General features: G+C 39.7%; 1 long non-coding RNA gene across 1 annotated transcript in view; it reads right to left on the bottom strand.

Annotated features, from left to right (window-relative positions):
- Positions 1–12,391: 12,391 nt before the first annotated feature.
- The window catches only part of LOC132534932 (uncharacterized), a 167,219-nt gene continuing 156,850 nt past the window's right edge, over positions 12,392–22,760 (bottom strand). The window contains exon 4 of the long non-coding RNA XR_009546692.1: positions 12,392–12,425. This is a non-coding gene — a long non-coding RNA (uncharacterized LOC132534932). The remainder of the gene's footprint in view (positions 12,426–22,760) is intronic.

Below are 22,760 nucleotides of genomic sequence, written 5' to 3'. Positions count from 1 at the left end.
TCCAACAACAACAGTAATAACAGCAAGGGCAACAAAATGGAAAAAATGACCTTCAGGAGTATTGGATTCATAGTGCAGGCACTGAGCCCCATTGATAACCCTGAAGGCAATAAAAAAAATTGGAGATCATTGAAAATGTGTGTACTCTAACTAGTGTGCCATACCACTGTCTAACCCCTATGAAAGATTTGAAATTATTATTATTATTTTATTTTTACCTCCAGGTAATTCACTTCTCCTGAAGGACATTTTCTTTTTGCCATTTTTTTCATTGGATAAGGTAGAGAGAAAATGAGAGAAGAGAGGGAGATAGAGAGGTAGAGAGACAGAGAGACACTTGCAGACTTGCTTCACTGCTTATGAACCATCCTCCCTATAGGTGGGGATCCAGGGGCTCAAACCTTGATCCTTGTGTGGGTCCTTGCACTTGCTACTGTGTGCATTGAACCGGGTTTGCCACCACCCAGCCCTCTGTTTGAATAATTATTATATTTTAAATGCATAGACAAAAATCTGAATATTAATCCATTCATAGAGCAAGGCACTGTCTTTGCATTTGATTTTTTTTTCATCTTCTTTTTTCCCTCAAGCAGAGTGGTGCTCAGCTCTGGCTAATGGCACTGCCAGGGACAAAACCTGGGGTCTCTGGGGCTTCAATTTGTAGTTGTATTTAAATAAATAAAATAAATAAATAAATGAATAAATAAATAAATAGCAGTTATCTCCTCCAATGTTTACTAATTGCCTTCTGGAGAGAGCCATTTTACCAATCCTGCTAGAGACTCTGAGGCTGTCTCAAATGTTCTATGGGAATGCCTGTTCCTTGCTTCTTACTCCCTCTTGTGACAGGATTCTTAAGCTCTTGTATGACCTCTGGATCCTGCAGTGCCCAGGCTTTGTTCTGACAACCTCTTCTTTCTTCCTTAGGTGGTTCAGAGGCTCAAGTTCATCATGTTTTTCTTTCTTTCTTCCTTTCTTCCTTCCTTCCTTCCTTCCTTCCTTCCTTCCTTCCTTCCTTCCTTTCTTTCTTTCTTTCTTTCTTTTTTCCAACGTGCAGATCTTGGCTGGTGTTCCATGTGTACTCACTAGTTGTCTACCAAAGCGTGTACTTATTGCTTCTGTACTAGTCACAAAGTGTGTGTGTGGGGGGTACTGTGTGTCACTAGACAGGTGAAGCATTCCTTATCTTAATACAGTTAGTAAGCTCTATAACCTTTTAAAGCTGGGAATCCAATCTGGCATATTCCCAACCTCTCTCCATAGTCCTACTTCATGGTTTAGCATGCTGGATGGGGTGGTAGGAAAATGAGCTCCTTTCACAGTCTCTGCACTGGGGAAGACAACACTCATTAATCATGCTTTCTCTTCCCTCTGCTGGAGAAACCATAGACCAATTGGACCTATCTTGGCCCTAAACGGAGTAACAATGGAAAAAGGATGACATAGATAAAATTAAGCTGTTTTCTTACCAACCTCTTTGTCTACAAACTTGTTACTTTTTACCTCAGTAGTGTGTTCGAATGTCTCTGGAATCCTAAAATTCCACAAAAGGCCTTTTATTGATGGTTGATTATGTAGTCACTGTTCTCCAGAGGATTTTCAGATCATGACTGAGAAGGCAGCTGAAGCCAATTCATGGGTTGCGGGAACCACTGTAAGCTTCACAACTGACACTGAAGTTTCTCTGCCCATTTCTGGAGGAATGTATAAATGAGACTACTCCTGGTGCATGGTGCTGGGTTCCACAGCTCCTGCACTGGGACTTTTTTCCATGTGTCAATGCCAAGGATTAGTTCTTGAGTGTGGAGAGGAACTGAAACAAGAGATCTCTGTGCTATCATGGTGCTGATGCCAGCTAACACTGTTTGAGTTAAACAATTTATTTGTTTATTTTTGAGAGTCATACCAGAACTCTGCTCAGTTCTGGAATGTAGTGGTACTGGGGGTTGAACATGGGACCACTGGTGTCTCTGACATACAATTCAGGTATATTCCTACTGTTCAATTTCCTTGGGCTCTTTTTGACTACTTTTAAACATAAAAACTCACTAGCATTAAATATATCCATTCATTTGCACAACCTCTCCACTACTCATCTCTAGAACATTTTTATCTTCCTGAACTGGACTTTTTATTATTTTATTTTTAATTTGTTAACATTTATTGAATACTTCCTCTAAGTCAAGTTAGTCTGTTAAAGTATGACCCCAAACAACCCCTTCCCCTACCCCCTAATAACCACTATTCTACTTCCTGGGCTGTGGATTTGTTTATTGTAGATATCTCATGCAATATTTGTTCTTTTGCCTCTGAGTTCTTTAAGTTAGCATTCATGTTGTTCTGGATTTACCTTTGTTTTAGCATGAGTCATAATTCCATTGCTGTTTAAGGCTAGTAATATTCTGCTGTGTGGAGTTACCACAGTTTGTTTATTCTATTCCACCATTGATGAATGAATTACTGTTTCTCCAGTTTTGATGTTCTAGTCTTATCAATCCTCAGTCCAAAAATCTTGCAATAAGCTCCAGCATGGAAATCCAATTAATCTTTGCTGTTAGTACTATTACCAAAGAGTCAAGCTGTCTGATGCACACCGAAGCAAACAGGCATTTGGGAAGTGAAAGTACCATTTTAATACCAACCTGATTACGTAAGAAATGTTTTCCCCTCAGCTCTTTTTACCAGCTCCTTTGTCTTGGGGGCTTTATTTAAGAAGAAGTAAAGGGGAAGGAGAAAGAGGTTAGGTATGTTAAGGGGTTTGGCTTAGTTCAACTCATCTTGATAAGCAGAGGGACCCTGCAGTCATCTTTCACCTGAATGTCAGGACGATAGTCCCTGAAAAAACAGCACAATATCTTCTGACCATCTGAAAAACAATCTTAGTAACAATAGTTAAAAAAAAAAAAAGAAAAAAGGAAAGATAAAAACTCATTAATTACTGTTAAAGACTTATTAATTACTATTCAGTAGGGGGCCTGCAACTGATAGGCATATTATATAATTGAAGTTCTTTTAATCAGATATATGTGTATTGGGTAGTTCTAGTGTTATGTGATATTGATGAGGAAATATAGAAATATTATAGATTATAAAGTATAGTTTAGTTCCAATAATTTATACTTTATCTCCATTAGATAATACTCTACCTACAAGAAAATGTAATTTTATTTCTTTTTTCTAATCATTATACTTCTGACTTAATTTTTTTCTTGCCTTACTGAATTACTAGGACCACCAGTATTTAATTAAAACTGGGATAGTGTATCTTCTTGTTTCTGAGTTTAACATCAGTTTTTTGTATTTTACTAGAATTTTCAAAGGCCCAATTTATTTTCCCTTCATCTCTATACAATTTTAGAAAAAATACTGGCTTAAGTTGATTTTCCTCTGTCTTTTATTTACCTTTTTCAGCTCCTTTGTATATATGGTTATTTAGGTTTTGTAACCTTCAATGATATTGAGGATTTGATGACCCAGCCTACAGTCTTATCTACCAACTCTTATGTTTGAGTATTATTTTTAAAAGATTAATCTATTTATTTATTAGTGAGATAGAGAGTCAAAGCATCACTCTGGTATATTCAATACCAACGATCAGACTCACACTGCTGTTACAGCCCCTTAGTCTTAGCGAAACAGGGAGAGTTATAAGTGGTATGTAGAATGAAGTTAAAGTTAACACACATTTATCTCATATTAGAATTTTCTGTTGGAATGACTTTAAATTTTTATTTACTTACTTAGATTATGTATGTGGGCAGAGAAAGGTATTAAAGTTCTGGTCATATGTAGCACCAGGATGAAATTCAGGGCCTCTGGCTTACAAAGCATGTCCTCTGCTAGTGAGTAGAACTACCATCCTGGGTGCTGTAGTAGCTTTAACTAGCTAGTAGAATTTAAGGACACGATTTAAAAAATACGTAGGTGTCTATGAGGAAACTAGTGTTCATGTTATTTGAACAGGCCTTTTATGCCTTTCACCAGTATTTTGTAGTTTGTATGATGGCTCTCAAATTTTTTCATATGATTTTCTGGATGTTAAATTTTTTGCTGCAGATGTTATTGTTAATTAATAGGAAATCCAGCATGTTTAACGGAATCTTTTTTCTTTTAACAGACAATTTTTACCATTGCTTAAAAACACCTCTTGGTTTAGAATGCTTAACATACAACTTAGCTATTTGCAAATAACCCCAAAGGGCTAGGACATGTCATGACCCAAGTGAACTTACACCACTTCTTATCATGTACATCTCAATTTAACTTTCTTATTTGCCATCTACATTCACATGGGTAGTATGTTTGAGGAGGTGTGTTTTCACCCTTGCTGATTCATGGAGATTCCACCTCTTTACTCAACTAGCCTTTGTCTCCTCAGGTCCCAGCATGGACCCTAAGAGGAAAATGGGACAAGATTGGTAACTATGATATTTGATGTTTGTTATGGACTGCATTTTGTACTGCCCAAATTCATATGTTCAGTTTGAGTTTATTTGTGGGTAGGGTTTATAAGAAGGCAATGAAATAATGTGAGGGCATAAATGTGGAGTCTAACCCCATGGGACAAATAATCATAAGGAGAGAAGGCTCTTGTTTTGATAGTGCTTGCATGCAACAGACTGAGGAATATTCTTTCTTCTAGTCCTCTATCACCTTCTAATCTATTTTTAAAATTTTCCCATCTTTATTGGGGTTTTAATGGCTTATAGTACAGTTGTTTGCATATAAGTACAACCTCTCATCTCCCCCATTATAGGTGTGTTCAAGACACTCTTCCCCAACTCTCTCCACCATAATACACCAGGATCTCAGTGCTCCTTCATTCCATCCTTTTTCCTCCTTTCCCAGAGTCCTTTGCTTAGGTGTAACATACCACATATGGTCCAAGTCTACTATCCTTAAAAACTTGATTCGTGTGCGGAAGGTAGATAGCATAATGAATATGCAAACAAACTCTCATGCCTGAGGCTCCAAAGTCCCAGGTTCAATCCCCCACACAACCATAAGCCAGAGCTGAACAGTGCTCTGGTTAAAAAAAAAAAAAAAAAGCTTGCTTCATAAGTTCCTCCTATGAGTGAGGCCATTCAGTATTGGTCATTCACTTTATCCATCCTCCTCCATACTCTTTTATCGTTGTCACAGTCTTTAGAACCATTTCTACCATTCTTGCTTCCTCAACCAGCCACTAATAATCCATACAGTCCACATCTGTCATAAATATTCCACTGAGGTGATGGCCAGCAAAACCACCCAGTCAAAGTGCAGCATGAAACTTACCCATGCTCTTCATAAAAAATGAGAGGACAATAACAAGTCAAGATTCATTTTTTGCTCATCTTCTTTTGTTCATTTATGTCAGTATTGTGTATATCAGGAATTTCTAGGAAATGCAGTTAGACTGGATTAAATGTGTTTGCATTTGGGTTTTTACACTGAGCTTTATGTAGATTTGATGAATTCTTATAAATTACTAGGTTTGCAGGAGAAAGAAAAGTGGTACAGAATCTGGAGTTTAGATTTTTTTTTTTGACCCGTTAATAAGCTTGCCATGGCCCATAGGTGACTCTTTGTATCTTTCTCTGTCTGGGCTTCCTCGTTTGTAGGGTTAATCATGTTTTCTAAATATTCTTCCCTTTCTTAATTCTAAAATGGCAGAACCTGGGGTCATTTCTGCACTACAGTTGAGTTTTCAAATTTATAAGAGTTTATGTATAGTAATGAAGTTTTGGAGTTAGGTTTCCAATTCAGGAAAGGGAGTCTCCCTTAGTTTGGGTGGAGTGAGAGACTTGGGATTTTCTCTAGAGAGAGATGTTTTTTCTGTCAACTTGGAATGCCAAACTGGACATCTTGTCTGCCATAAGAAGAAAATAGGATGGATGATGGTTTTTTTAGTTGGAATGACTTGCCACAAAATGAAATAGAAGTCAGAGGCAGAACAAATGACTAACCTTTGCTTTAACAGAAAAACTGGTGAAAGCTAGAAATACATTCATGTCTTTATTCACCCAGGCTCTCTACCTGAACCAACAATTATTTGTGAAACTTTCCACATTAAACTTTCAGTTCCAGTAAAGTTCATAGCAGCTTCTAAAACTACACTTGGAAGTGACAACATAGCATTCCTTTGGGTCTGAGGCATAGCAGCTGAGAGCGTGAGGGCTGGGAAGCGGTTCAGAGGGAGAAGGAGCAGACCATTGCTTTTTTAAAATATGTCCAACTCTTAACTAATGAATGCTACACTGGGTGTTTTATATGTTATTTGAATCCTGATAAATGTTGCACAAAACGGGTGATTTACAGAAGAGAAAACTGAGACTTAAAGTAGGGGAAGCAAATAACTTAGCCAGTTTCACTCAATGGACCCCCCCCCCCTTCCTCAGTTGTATGTTCATCTGTTAATTCAAATCTTGCTTCAAATCTACTTCTACATAACCTTCTGTTCTTTTCTTAAAGATTTGTTTATTTTTATGGGAGAGAGAGAGAGATAAAAACATAGCTCATCTCTGGCATGTGATGCTGGGTATCAAACCTGGAATCTTCATACAAGTCCAGTGTTCAACTACTAATATGTTCCTGTAGCCTGATAAGCTTTCTTTGATTCCCCAGAGAATACAGAGGATTCAATTTTCTATAATTATTTCATGGGAATCACATCATATTTTACACTTTGGGTTTCCAAAATTTCCTCTTATAGAAATATGTTAATGTCTGGAGAATAGGGACAGTGTTTTATTGACCTCTGAACGCTGAGTACCTGGCACATGGCAGTTGCCTGAAAATATTTGTTCAACCTAAATCCCACAATTAATTAGCCACAGAGCCTCAACTCCATCCAGACCTCTTGACTCCTGGACCAGAACAATTTCACCACCACATTATTGCTTTTAAATTTTTAATCACATCCAATTTCCAGAGTATTCTCCCCATAAACCTCCTATTTCTCCTATCCCAGCCCCTTCACATTATTTCTCTTAGAATGGGAGTGGAGAGATGTTCTACTGTTAACTCCATTTTACCATTTAGGAAGCTAAAAATAGAGTCAGTATCCAGAACACTTTTTCAAAGCTTCAGTGAATGTTCACCAAGAACAGTTCTAGATAAACATGCCCTGAAATTTTTGCTTCTCTGATGAAGGAGGAAGGATAAATGCTCAAATTAAAAACCTAAAGTTTTGTCTCTTTGCAAGAAACCAAACAGGCTTTTTTAAAAAGTGAAGTGGCTGTAGTATCACAATTCTTGAAGTATATGGGTAACACCAGAGTCTGAAGGTGATATAATTACATTACTTGCTCCTTTTTAAATTCAGTCACTGCACCCTATAAGACTTGAAGCTTTTGTGGTATATTTCATGCATTTCCTCCTGCAGAATCTCTGCACACTGTGGTTGCTTGCAAGGTCACATGGAGGATAAGATTCAGAGCATTCTAGGGAGATTATGCTCAAACTGCAAAAACCTGAAAAAAAGCATTGATAAAGGATTAGTTGCATTAGTTTGTAGATGGTAGGGTTGTGGGATCATTATCCACAGCAAACCTCACTACACTGTCTTGCAGGCTGATACCATTTTATATGTCCTTTGATTTCCCAGAGGTTTGGAATGATCCAATGAATTGAAACAGAAAAGCATCAGAAATCATACTTTGAGGCATTACAGAGTCTGTGTGACATTATGTACAGACATGAAAGGGGATTTACATTTAGCAAATAACTCCAGCTGCATCCCTATTTTGATATTTGCATACATTTCAAATACAAGACAGGATTTCTGTAAATCAGAGGGAAGGAGGGAGAAGGTCTATTTTGGAAACACATGCTAGCCTTACGTGAGTGACATTGAGGGAGAAGGGGGCAAGGTAGGTTTGGGAAATCAGCTTCAGACAGTGCAGGACTTTTAAAAAAATGGTTAAAGTTTCAACATAGAAGACTTTCAATAATTTATTTGCTCTACAAAAAACTGAGTATGATTCCTAGCATTGGAGCACACTTAGCTTATGTCCAGTGATCTAAGCCTTCTAGTCTCTGAGTTGACATTATCCTGAAAGTTAGTGATTCAGTCTCATTCATAGTCCTTGTTTGTTTGTTTGTTTCTGTCTGAAATAACAACATTGAGCTGGCAAAATAGCTCACTTGGATAGTGCACTGTCATGGGCATGACCAGGTTCAAGCTCAGCTCCAACCTCACGGAAGAAAACTTCAGTGCTATCATGTCTTTTTGTCTATTTCAGTCTCTGCCTTTCTATAGCAAAAAGTTTGACTGGAATAGAGAAACCCCAGTGACTGCAATAAAAATAAAAATAAAAATAAAACCTGGTTGAGCGCACATGTTGCAATGTGCAAGGACCCAGCTTCGACCACCACCCCCGTCCCCACCTGCAGGGGGAAAGCTTTGCGAGTGGTAAAGCAGGGTTGCCAGTGTCTTTCTGTCTCTTTCCCTTTCTGTCTCCCCCTTCCTCTCAATTTCTGTCTCTAACCAATAAATAAAGATAATAAAATAAATAAATAAATAAAAACTTGTGGAGAAGTATAAAGTGGTAAAAATACACACTCCGAAAGTAAGTTAGAGGATGTATTTGGAGTACAAGAGATAAAAATCACGATGCCTACAACAATGCAGAGAAGTAGCCATATAAGCACAATTAGTTTATCTGCAGATAGATTCTGGGGTCCTGTGGTTAGTTTAATATCCATGCAGTATTTTTTGGGAGAAGAGTGGCAAGAGTTAAGACTATTATGAGGAACATCAAGCTGAAAGAGGCTTCTGATCAGGAAGAAGCTCTACAGGGGAGATGAGCCAGCCTGTGTCCATTCAGGGGGCCTCCTCCCCCCACACACATGACTTTTTTTAGCATTAGGGATGCCAGCTTTAGGGAGAGGGTTGCACCCTCAGTACGCTAACCTACCTCCAAATGATATTTCTCACATGCACATGTTTATTTTCTGTCTCTATCTCTTCCCTATAAATCAAGTTACATAAGGTAAGGAGCTGATGTCTCTTACTCAAGCTTGTATTCTTGGGTATAAAGAGCAGTGTTTGCTAGGAGGAGGACAGTAAAGAAAAGGGAACACTGTGCAGGGACATACCATGCCTTAATAAGCACCTGTGGATACGTGCATGCATTGGTCAGCATCTGTCTATCTCTATATCTATATCTGCCAGGACCCTGGACAGGTCTTCACCCCATGCTTTCAAAATATTTTTAACTGATAAGATTTTACAGCAAGGGACCGGGCTGTGACACACCTGATTGAGCATACATGTTACAATACACAAGGACCTGGGTTTAAGCCCCTTGTCTCCACCTGCAGGGGGAAAGCTTCAGAAGTGGTGAAGCAGAGTTTCAGGTGTCTCTCTGTCTCTTTCCCTCTCTGTAGCTCCCTCTCCCCTCTCAACTTCTCTGTCTCTATCCAATAATAAATGAATAAAATTAAAAAATGTTTTATAGCTAACTCTGATTAGGAGATAATTAGGACTTCTTTGGCTTCAGCTAGCAAGAATAACATATTCTCACAACCTGGAGGCTGGATGCCTAAGATAAAGGTACTGAACTATGTGACTTCTGGATGGAGCCCATTACTGAAGTGAAAATGGTGAACACCTGGCTAGGTTCTCATTTAGCCTTTCTTCAATGGACAGGGAAAGAGAGATTTCATTCTCTCCTACTTCTCATATTTCATCATAAGTGCGTACGTACCCTTATGACTTGCTCTGACCTTCATCACCTCTCCAGAGCCCTATCCTCAGTTAGCATCATACATGGGAGAGTAGTATGTCAACAAATGGATTTGAGGAGAGGACACAAAAAGTAGTTTCAGTTCAGCCCATGTAACAAAATGATGAGTGATTTCTTTGTAAAATGAACAACATGATAATGTGAAATCCACTGAAAATAGAAGGCCTGGGACTTGATTCAAGTGTAACAAAATATCCACCATTTTTTATGCCACCAGAGTAATAGCTGGGGCTCAGTACCTGAACCATGACTCCACTACTCCCAGTTACCTTTCCTTTTTTCTTTCTTTTTCTTATAGAGGCAGAGAAAAATAGGTTAAGGAAGGAGGGAGAGAAAGAAAGAGAGAGAGAGAGAGAGAGAGATGGAGAGAGGAGAGACACTTGCAGCACTGCTCCAAAACTTGTGGGGACTGGGGACTTGAACACCACTGTCTGGCTCTAAAAAAATTGTTTTGTTGCATTACCTATATTTCTGGGACCAATTCCAAGCAGATCCATATAATCAGGATTCTTACTTTGCTGAAATGCAGTTTAACTTAGCTCATAACATTTTAAGTCCATATTCTTTTATGCAGTCTACTTTGAAAAATAAACGCTTCCAGTCAGATTGTTGAAAACTTGCTTGTGAAAAGCTATCCATTGCCTTTTTTGGGCTTGCAGCCCTCCTAGGAAGTTGAGTATTTCCTCAGGCATCCCAATGGGGGCTGAGGGGTAGGGAGGTTGTTACTTCCAGTATCACCATTTCACTGTTGTTCAGCTATCATTAGAGCCCCAGACTGGAACCACACTATGCAGAGCAAAAACACTGCCTAGCTTGTAACCCACAGGGAGTTGGTATTGATTGAGCAGCATATCTGGAAGAGAGAAAAAGCATGAATGACATACTGATTTGTCATGCCTAATTGACTTAAGAGGTGAGAAAATGCTAACCTGAGAGAATAATGACCTTCAGAACAAAATGTGTGTGCCTCATAGAGACTGATGCAGGTATCACCCGAGGGAATCACACATCTGGAGTGGGAATGATATTGGCTTACAGAGGAGCTGAAGTCACTTGGATTGGATATGGTATCTGCTTAACTCGGCTATATGACTTCTTTCTTCAAAGTCCTCCTTAGCTACCCATTTCTTCCATCTTGTCTTGGTAACTAATGAAATGAAAGCACTGGTTCTGAGATTAAGAGGCTATGTTTAGTGCTACTCCTCTTGTCTGATAAGATATCATTTTAAGAAACCAGTGGCTGATTTCACAGTCAAATGCTGATTCTCCTACCTGAAGTAAAAAGTCTTATAGCAGGAAAACAAATCAGTAGCAATATGAAGGGCAAATCAAACATCTTGTTTTCGTTCTCCAAAACAATGTGGTTTGTACTGCACCTATAAATGTGTGTGTTACTTTCCAAAGCTACTTCTGGAGCATTCTCTTGGGATCTAGGGGGGAAAAAAATCACTCAAAAATGGGGAAATTTTTGGTGGGCAGGGTTTGGTTGGAGTGCAGGGTATTCACTCAGAGGGGATGAATTTCAAGTGTGTAGAAATAACATGAGTATGTGGATGAGCTTGCCTCTTCTTGAACCCCTGATTCTGTCACCTCTAGTGTGACCTTTGCATGTTTTATGGCATTGCTAAATTTCACCTTTCTGTTGTGAAAAGGTACTGTCATATTTAACTCAAACAGCTGTTGCAAGGATTGAGTGAAATGATCCATGGAAAATGCCAAGCACCATTGTTGCCCAATAAATCCTGAACTTGCTTCATGCTTTGTGTGGAGAGAGGTTGACCACTGTGAGCTGTGTGCCACCGTATCTTCATTTTCTTCAATTCCAAACTATGAATTATAATGAGAAGCATATGTCTTGATACATGTATTGGGATTTCAAAGCTAAACACGTGCTTCTTCTCAATCTCTTTAAAAAAATTTTTAGTATAAGAGACAGAATGAAGAGAATAGGGGAAAAAAAGACAAGGTTAAAGTACTGCTCAACTCTCATATACTGTGGTATCAGAAATTGAACCTGTGGCCTCTGGGGCACAGACTTGCAAATAGGTGTGCTGACAGGTTATCTCCTCAACCTCTTTTTGTATTTTTTTTTAAATGAAAGCAAGTCTTACACAGGCACAAAGCCTGTGACTTCACTAGGGTAGAACTTAGTCTCTGGCCAAGATATCAATGGTAGTCGATACGTTATTTAAAAAACACATTTGCCTCAATTGTCAGTGATTTCAAAGATGTTTCATAACAACAAAGTTGGATTCCCAGTGGCTATGATGGAGAAGACTGCAATAGCTCAATGTACCTCAATGAATGTTTGGCTCCAATTCTTTTATTCTCTCTCTCTTTTTTATTTATAAAAAGGAAACATTAACAAAACCATAGGATAAGAGGAGTACAACTCCACACAGTTACCACCACTGGAACTCCATATCCCATCCCCTCCCCTGATAGCTTTCCTATTCTTTAACCTCTGGGAGTATGAACCCAAGGTCATTGTGGGATGCAGAAGGTGGAAGGTCTGGCTTCTGCAATTGCTTCCCTGCTGAACATGGGCTGTGCTTTGAGAGGTCGATCCATACTCCCAGACTGCCTCTCTCTTTCCCTAGTGGGGTGGGGCTCTGAGGAACCAGAAATCCAGGACACACTGGTGGGGTTGTCTGTCCAGGGAAGTCTGGTTGGCATCATGCTAGCATCTGGAACCTGGTGACTGAAAAGAGAGTTAACATATAAAGCCAAACAAGTTGTTGACTAATCATGAACCTAAAGGCTGGAATAGTGCAGATGAAGAGTTGGTGGGGGGGGTCTCTATTTTGTAGATAGCTAGTAGGCCTATTTTAGTTCTATTCCATAGGGCCTGTGACTATACTAGGTTTTTTTTTTTTCTCTTGTTTGTTTTTGTTTTTTTTTCCCCCCGAGCCTGAAATTTGATATGCAGGTAGATCCTTATTATCTGGGGAGATGGTGTGTCATGGCTGGGAAAAGGACCAGAAAGCTGGATCAGGGGAGAGAGTAGCTCCCAAATATGGGAAAGGTGTACAAATATTGTTGACTGTAAACCCCATCGATTTGGTCTGATCTGGGGCCCATATTCAGCTTAAGAGCCTATGGGACCTCTGCATCCCTGTAGATCTGAGCTCACATTCTGTGGTCATGAGTAGGAACGTTTCAAGCTGCCCTGATTTCAGGACCCATCTTCCTGAGCATAGAGTATGTTGTCCATCCTCCCTTCAGAGGATGGAACATTTTCTATCATTGTTGATCCAAGTTGAGGCAAGGTCCTATGGGGGTCCACAAAGGGGTCTATTCTGTTGTTCCTGATAGAGATGACTGGTAATATTAGGAGAGGGATTTATTTGAGGTCTAGGCCCATCATGTCTGGGAATCTCAGGACTCCCCAACTGGGGCCTCAGTTGATGGGGTGTTAGCTCCAATTTTTACCCTATGATTCCTCTTTTATGTTTGTTATTGAATGGCTGTATAAAGTGTCTCAGTCTTTGCTCTAACTCACTCCCACTCTCCCTGTCCTTCTTTGATATATCGTGTATTTGTGTATTTAAGGCAATGGGAAATTGGCCAGAGGAAATCTTATTTTATTAAGCTAAATATGATTAATTGACCCAGTGATATAAAATGGATATACTTGGATTAAATAGAAAATTTCACACTTGTTACAGAAAATGTCATACTAGGGAAACACCCCAGGATAGTTTTCTCTGAAATAAGCAGAGATGGCTGGCCTGTCAGGAGGAGCAAGAAGTGACTATATTAGAGGCTCTCTCTGTTTTAGTCTCAGGGCTCTTTGATTTTCTGCTCACATGCTATAAATATTGATGACATTTGTAAAATTCCACACAGTGGGGAATTATATTTAATCTATTTTTTTCCATTAGGTTTGTTGTTACTTTGCTACCACAGAGACTAATTTTTTTAATTCAGTATCATAAAATATCAGGGGCTTTTATAGATGAGCAATTGAGAAAAATAAATGTGATGAAATTCATGGGTGGCGAATGGACATACAGACATACATGTGTTCTGATTTAAAGAACACCTTTTTCTTCTTCAGTGAAAAAAGGGGCCCAGTACATAGCTTTTTTTTTCCCTTTTTGCTTTGTAACTGGTATTTTACCACCTCATTCTATTTCCATCCAAAGTGAGAGTTGCGTATTAGTGCTTCCTGTACAACAGTCACAAGGTAACAACCAAACAGTTGATTATATCTGAATAAACTGAAAGAAACACCACTCAGCCATGATTTTTCTTTATGCTGCTTTTTAGCAGTGAATTGTTGGAATGCTTGTACACTAACATAGCCAGATTCTTTGGCTATATATAAATGCCATCTAATTTGAAGAAAGAAGTACCTTTCATTTGACCCCTATGTGTGCCAGGCATGGTGCAAAGCATTTTGAAACTCTAATCTTTCATAAACCTTATCACAGTTCTGGGAACCAGACACTATTTTTAAATATAGGACAAAGTACTGGGGTCAAGTACTTTGTCCTATAATTTCCCCCAAAGTTTTGTCCTATATATTTACCAAATTTTTCATGTTTAGGACTTGAACTGTATTTTATTTAATTCTAAACATCATGGTGAAATGGTTTCTTTTTCTGTTCCCTTCTCCTCCTTACCCCCATCAACCAGGAGCAAAGCCCCAGAGATGACAAAAATTCTGCTAGGGCTCAGGAATTAACCTAAAATCTCAAGCATACCAATTTCCATTCTTAGGGGCCAGGTGGTGGTGCACATGGTTAAGTGCACATATTAATAATTTTCATTATTTTTAGAAGAGAAGAGGGGGAAAAAAGAGGGAGATGAAAGGAAGAGGGAGACACAAAAGAAGAGAGACAACAAAGCATTGCTCCACCGTCTGTGGAGTTTCCTTTTAGTGTTGTTCATGTGTTCTCTTAAAATGTAATTCTTCTGCAAAAAAAACTTTAAAGTATTTTATTTTTATTTATTAATAGAGAAATTGAGAAGGAAGGGAAGAGAGAGAGAGAGAGACTTGTAGCAATGCTTCACTGCACACAAAGCTTCTCCCATTCAGGTGAGAACCAGAGCCTTGAACCTGGGTCCTTTTGCATTGGAACATGTGGGCTCAACTGGGTGTGCCACAACCCAGCCCCTAAATTGCACTTTCTACTTGTTGATGCATAGTGTCCCACATCGCAGTGGCTTGTTCTGCAACACAATGCCTGAGAGACTGCACACTGGCACTAGCTTTCTCAGCTTCATTAAATATCCACCTGAAGGGATTACAGCTGAGAAGTAGCTAAATGGAGCTTGAAATGCTACCTTCTGGTCCTGCACATGCCCTGCATCAGAATGGTCACGTTGTAATGTCCTTGAAAGAATTGCTTTCACAGAAAGATTTGCTGCCTGCCCACCCAGTAGCATGAATCTCATCATACTTAAAATCTTAAGCAGGGCAGCACTCTGAGATCCTTGTAATGCAACAAAAGGGAATGAGACATTCTACTGACAGCAAATGAATCCTTACCCTGAGAGCAAACTCTTTCCTACCTGAGACAGTTAAAAGCGTGGCTTCTGAGGGAATTGCCACCTTTCACTATGGGTGAATAATTTAACATTAAAATAGATGCATTACCTACAATAAGCTGTGCAATCAGGGCACTATTACTACATGAAAAGTCTATTCATCCAAATTACAAATTGGTCTACACCTTGCCAGGTATACAAGTCTGTAACAATCAAATCTCTAACCCACACCTATTTTTGCTGCTGCATCAATAATAATTTTGACTTGCAGTGTTCTTATTATGCCTCTTCCCTTCGTCTGAGGGTTCTTTGACCCCTTCCGTGGCTGCTAGCCCTTCTTGAATCTGAGTTTATTTTGGCAGAGAAACATTCCTGCTGTCACTGGTTTCTTTCTTTTTTTTTTTTTTTGTAATTCCAGTTTATTTACTCATTATTTATGAGGATCATGGACTTCATTACTATTGCTTAATATTACTGCTCCAGGCAGTAATATTTCTTCAGAGTGACAGAGATGAGATGAGAAAAGTAATGCAGAAGGGACAGGAAATAAAAGAGATAACAGAGCATCTCTGATGTGGTACCAGGCTCAAACCTGGATCCTGAGACAAGGCATTTGTCCTACCTAGTCAATTATTGTTCATGCATCTTTTTTTTTGAAGATTTTTTTTTCCTGATCAATAGAGAAGAGAAAGAGAGAGAGCGCAGAATCACTCAACGCTAGCATACTTAGTTCTTCTTCTAGCGTTTGCCCTTCTTCCGTAGCCAGTCAACAGCGTCAGGTTGAGCCTGATGTAAAGTTTCGAGACCTCCTTTGAATCTGGAGAGGTGGCAGTCGTTGACTATGTGGGTCATAGTCTGTCTGTAGCCGCAGGGGCAGATCGGGTGGTCTCTGGCTCCCCAGCGATGGAACATAGCGGCGCACCGGCCATGGCCTGTTCGATAGCGATTGAGGAGGGCCCAATCATAACGTGCTAGGTCAAAGCCGGGTTGACGCTTGCAGGGGTCTGTGATGAGGTGTTTGTTCTTTACCTCAGCTGACTGCCAACTCTGTTTCCAAGAGTCTGGAACAGAGAAGTTCAGTGTAGGCGTAGGGGACCAGATTGGATGACGAGATGTCAAGCGTTGGACAGGGTGGGATATCCGCGTATATTGGCAGGTCCGGTCGAGCGTAGACATGGGAAATGAACTTAGATGATGCCGCATCCCGACGAATATCTGGTGGGGCGATGTTGCTAAGAACTGGCAGCCATGGAACTGGGGTGGAATGGATGGTTCCAGAAATTATCCTCATGGAGGAATATAATTTGGAATCGACCAAGTGGACATGGGGGCTACGGAACCACACTGGGGCACAGTATTCTGCAGCATACTTAGTGATGGGGATAGAAACTGAGGCTTCATATGTGTAAGTCCTATTCTCTACCAGCTGAGCTCTCTCCTGTCATTTGCTGTCACTGGGTTCTTTGCCACATTGGAAAGAAACATACAGACTGGGCGCACAGAGAAAGGACTGCTCACTGTCCTGAGAGTACCTTGTGTTTCTTGTCCTGAATTTCTCCAGTGTTTGCTTTCTATAGCCTGTTCTTCTTTATTCTTCAGTTCAGTGCACTCCCTCTGAGAATGTTTTTCTGCCTCAACTTACCACCCTCACACCCTACCCCATCCCATCCCACCCCATCCCTCTCACATCCCACCTCTACTTCCTATCCTCATCCTCTGTCGACCACGCATTCTATATGATTTCATCTCGCTGTCACCTCTCACCTCAATCACCCACTAGGACACATGCCCATCACCTGCCACTACCACAGCTCCAGTTTTCTCACCCTATAATTGCTAGGTTATCTGGTTTGGGATTCTGATATCACCTCTTTATTACATAGGTCCCTGAGGTATATTTCTCTTAATTAAAACAATGTAGGTCCTATTTATGAAAATAAAGTGAGGGGGCCAGGTGGTGCACTTGATTGAGAACACATGTCACAATGCTCAAGGACCTAGATTCAAGCCCTCAGTCTCCACCTGCGGGGGAAATTTCACAAGTGGGAAAGCAGGTCTGCAGGTATCTCTCTGACTCTGTTCCTCTCTATCTCCCCCTTTCTCTCTATATCTGGCTGTCTCTATCAAGTATATAGATAATAAAATCTTTTAGTCCTTAAAAAAATAAGTAAAGTGAGTTAATCTTGAGCACGTCTTACCCATTGAATGGTTCACTGTAGGTGTTTTGCTACATATCTGTGACCTTTCCTGCTCCTTTCCCTGTTAGATTCCTAGTAGCTAGAGACTTAGCATACCAGAGGTACTCAATACTTATTGAATTAATCTTCCTTCTTGTCTCAATTAGAAATTATACATTTTAAGTTCAGGGTCCTCTCTAAGCCTGGTTTGTATAGTCATGGGCATAGTGCCTGGTATTAAATGTCAGTTGAATAAGTGAGGAATGTGGTTAGGAAAGAAAAAGTACTCCCTAGTGAGAACTGCTACCCATTTTATACCATATGTCTAGAGAGAAATTGAGCCTGAAGACTCTTAGTCTCTTCTGGAATAGTCTGGACCCTGATTCTCTCCACCCCAAGCAGATCCCTGCTGTCCTCTTTTAATGAAAAGTTTCAGTGGCCTCAGGAACATAGACAGAAGTCATTAATCAGGGCCAAATATGCCACTCCTTTGGCCTGTCAAACATGTGCCTGAAAATTTGTCTGTGTGTTTTCCATGGTGACAATGGCAACAACACATTCTAATCTCCAGCATACTAAATCCCTTCCACAATACAATGTCTTTGACAGGTGATTGATAGATGTTTCCCCTGACAATCACTGACACAGATATATCCCCTCCAATCCATCTCTAAAGGACCCACATTAGTAGAATAAGCAACCAGCTCCCTCCCCAACTGCTGTGGGCTATCACTAAAGACATAACATTCAGTTGACCTTTCACTTATCTGTAAATGCAGGGCAAGCTGCATGGGCCCAGATAGGTAGATGGGCGATTTGGGGAGAACTTATTTCCTTTTCCCATCCATAAAAATAAATTGTTTCCCACAAAGGAGAGATGAAAACCCCTGCTTTCTTGCCCTAATATTTGATGATTAGGAAAGGGCTGTTTTCTGTAAGCCAAGGTGGCACGCTGTCAAGTTTTTATCACACTCAGCTTGCCTGGGCTCTCGAGAGAGTCCTGCAGTGGCTAACCTTTTGTCTTGTTTTATGTTTGCTTATATTGTGATGAGCTAAGTGTTGCTCATGTAGGTGAACTTTTTTTGGGGTGTGTGTGATAAATGGTTTACAGTAAATACAGTTGGTACATGTGGAAAATTTCTCAGTTTTCTGCAAAACACTCTCACCCCCAGCCTAGATCCTCCCCCACCATCTTGCACCAGGTGAAGCAGAGCTACAGGTTTCTCTCTGCCTCTTTCCCTCTATATCTTCCTCTCCCCTCTCAATGTCTGTCTCTATTTCAATAATAAGTAAATAACTTTAAAAAGAACTTTTAATAATTTGACAGATCCACATAAGCCTGTCACCAGAGCACCTCCATGTGCCTGCAGTGAAGGGTGGGGGGAATGTTTTGAGTCTCTCTCTCCTTCAGGGATGTAATGAGCTGGAGAGAGAGATCATGCCTCCACTCCCAGGGGACAAAACTGAGATGGTGTGGTGTCTGTTGCCAAAGGGAGTCTTACAGATGTTAAAACCTTACATAGGTGTGTCTGCCAGGCTGGGCAGCTTAGTGTTTGTTAGGGGGAAAAGGGAATACTCCCATCTTGCAGTCAATGTGTGTGATTTATGAGGCAGTAAATTCAGACTGCTATGTGCTATTCAATCTCTAGGAGGAAAAGCATTCTAAGGAAGACAGGGTGAATTTCATTGTTGTAATCAGCTGCATCTTGAAAAGTTAGCAATATTTTTTTAAATGTCTTTTCAGGTTCCAAAGCTGTGCTTAAATTTTTATTATATTGGAAACCAATTGCAAATTTGATAAGAATTATTTACAAAAAGATGCCCTTATATGACTTAGAACATTTATACAGATAAATGTGTAGTTTTGGCAAGCTTGTTTGCTGTCACTCATCATCACCAGATTGCATTAAGGATAGGGTAGGCCTCAAAGCAATATTCTGATTAAAAAATACAATTCTAAAGTTAATGTTAAGAGAGGGCAAGTATTACCAAATTTCCCTTTGGAGTCTTATGTGTGGCATCTTAAAAAGAAAAGAATACAGAAAAGTTAGGGCATTTTTCCCTATCATTTTTCTTTTGTCTCTAAGACAGCAAATACTTGCTTATCTTTTCCTTCTAATTTCAGTTTGGGAATTATTAAAGGGTCAGATGCCTTGGCACCCTCAGATGTGCCCTGAGGGCCAAGTCTGGGCTCCTCAAGATGGGCTAAGCTTCGGGAGTTAGGTTAAGCATTCAGGAAGTGGCGCAAAGCTCAAGGACCAGCCTAAAGATCCCGGTTTGATCCCCGGCTCCCCACCTGCAGGGGAGTCGCTTCACAGGCGGTGAAGCAGGTCTGCAAGGGTCTATCTTTCTCTCCCCCCTCTATTCCCCTCCTCTCTCCATTTCTCTCCTATCCAACAACAACGACATCAATAACAACTACAATAATAAAAACAACAAGGGCAGCAAAAGGGAATTTTTAAAAATATTTATTTAGTTATTCCCTTTTGTTGCCTTGTTTTTATTATTGTAGTATATATATATACATATACATATATATATATATATATATGTATATATATATGATGAGATGAGCTTCATTACTGCAAAGTGGATGAGGATGTTCCAGAATTTGCCACAATAGGGAAGAAAGTGTCTTGAGAACCACAAGTATGGATGTCAGAGCTGCCCTTTCTACCAGAGGATAAAAATCAAATCAAAAAAGTCTGTGGCCTCTGTCCTGAAGCATCTTGAATTCTGGATTTAGTAATCTACACTGATAATTTACATGTTAGCCTGATGACTTTGAATGACCTTGGGATTAGGCAGTCAATTGTGCAAGGTTTTAGCTTAGTTTGTAGAACACAGAATTGTGAAAAGCATGTCTAGGACTTTCTAAGTCAATGCCAAGTGAATATAAATTGTTAGGTACGGTGATGGAATGTGATATGGTATGATATGGTACATTTTTGTTGTTGTTGTTGTTGGTGGTGGTGGTGGTGGTGGTGATGTGTGTGTGTGTGTGTGTAGCACACGCGCGCGCGTGCGCCATTTCAGAGACTCCCTGATTCCTCTAGAGAGGAAGTAGGAATAGACACTGTCTTTCAATGAAAGAAGCAGAATTTACTGATTCCATTTTTGCAGAGAGCAAAAAAAGTTCTGTCAAACCTATTATAAAATTCAAAGAGACAAAATAAAAGGAAAAATGTGTCTTAAATAATACAAGGGTGGAGGAGACAGCACAATGGTTGTGCAAAGGGACTCTCATACCTGGTTTCAAAGTCTGAGATTCAGTCTCCACAACACCATAAGCCAGAGCTGAGTAGTGCCTTCCCCCCAAAAAATAAAAACGAATACAAGTAATTTTTTTTCAAAAAATACAGTCCTAATTTTGTTCCAAATAGAAATGCCCTCTGCTTCATTAAACTTACAGCAAATTTGTACCTCAATGATTTATTTGTTATTTAATCAATTGAAACATCTGTAAGTCAAATGCAAGTACTTCAGCATCTCAGTCTCAGTGAGTCTCTGGGGATTTCATATTTCAACATGAGACTTAATTTGCAATTTAGAAATCTACTTAGGGATCTTCAGGGAGGGGGGGTGGGCAATGGAAGTGCCAAAGGAAAAGGAAGGACACCAGGCACTCTCCATCCTCCCAGGCTTCTCAGGGACACCCCATTACTGACCCCTACCCTGGGACTGGCCACATTCATTCCTGCAGTGAAATCTGAATGATTTTGCATCACGTGGATGACTTCCTGACCCATGCTGTCAGGACTGCATGTTCTTTATTAAAGTTGTATTTTATAGAATGTGTGGACACAGAAAAAGAAAGGGAGTATGTTCCTGGCATTTCAAGGTGTTTCACAGCATAGTGCAGAGAGGAAATTAATTGCCCCTTCTAAACCATGGACATGTCCCATGATTTGAACCTCCAGAAAGTGAAAGCTTTGCCTGAAAACCCCAGTGTGGAGTGCCACATCTGGTTCATTTTATAGTGGGTTGGGTCATGGTTGTGTGGGGTCAGTGGAAGGGGCCATGCCCAGCTGAAATCCTAGAGTGCTGAGGTAGCCTGCCATTGACCAGTTATCAACAGTTCTTTAGTACCAGAGGGGCAACAAGGAAATTGAGTTAGTATTTCTTACTCAATCCCATAACTCCTGACCTTTTGCACAAATATGGACTCCAACTACAAAGCTACATTCAGAAGTGCCTTGGTATTACTATGACTATGATTTGTATATCCTCACATGGAATATATGACTTAATATGTGTCAGAGTTAAAATTCAAATGGCAATTGGTATACATAGCAGGAAAGAATAACTTACAAATTCACATAAAAGGTTTCGATTGGAACTTCCATTTTAAAAGATAATTGCTTCTTTAAATGATAGGTACATGTTTGGTAAATGTATTGAAATTTTTATAAATAAGTTTGAAAATATTAAATCTTCACTGTTAAACAATCAGGATTTTGGTTTACAGTGGCATAGTGTGGGGGACTGGAGCTTTGGAGACTCAGGCATGAAAGTTGTTTTACATAACTATTATGCTAGATTCCTGGTCCACATTCAGGATTTTGAATGCCAGAACTATCAATAAATATATTAAAATTTATTCAGAATGCATTTTGATAATAGACATATGAATAAAACCAAACACAAATGCTTTAATTTTCCCCAATTTCAAGCAGCTGGAAAATAGTTCAATGTGTAGACTACAGGATATGCATGTCCAAAACTCCTGGTTTAATCTGCAGCACCAAATGTACAAAATCATGGCTCTGGTACTTCTTTCTCTTTCTTTTTTCTCTATCTCATAGAAAACATATAAAATAAATCTTTAGAATTACAATATTAGGCCTGGTAAAAGAGCACACTTGGATAGTGTGCCTAATGGTGTACATTACTCTGCTATGTATATGGCACAGGTTTGAGCCCAGACCACCACGTTGAAGGAAATGTTTGTGCTGTAGCTCCCCCTCCCCCTCCCCCTCCCCCTTCCCCTCCCTCTCCCCCTCCCTCTCCCTCTCCCTCTCTCTCTCCCTCTCTCTCTCTCTCTCCCTCTTTTTCTAAAAAAACCAGCTATGAGAGCAGTGAAACCCTAGAGATGGCAAAAAAACAAAACAGAAAAAACAGTATTTTAGTATTCAGATTTTAGTACAATATTTTATTTACACAGATTCCATAAAAATTACATTTCTAATTCCAATTATGTAAATATAGAGGAACCATGATATTTTACATTTTTTCCCTTTTGTTGCCCTTGTTGTTTATCGTCATCGTTGTTATTATTGTTGTTATTGCTGTTGTTGTTAGATAGGACAGAGAGAAATTGAGTGAAGAAGGGAAGACAGAGAGGGGGAGAGACAGA

This window comes from Erinaceus europaeus, chromosome 20, assembly GCF_950295315.1.
Source record: "Erinaceus europaeus chromosome 20, mEriEur2.1, whole genome shotgun sequence".
NCBI classification, from domain to species: Eukaryota; Metazoa; Chordata; class Mammalia; order Eulipotyphla; family Erinaceidae; genus Erinaceus; species Erinaceus europaeus.
The sequence above is the reverse complement of the archived record's forward strand: the minus strand, read 5'-3'. Positions and strand labels throughout refer to the sequence as shown.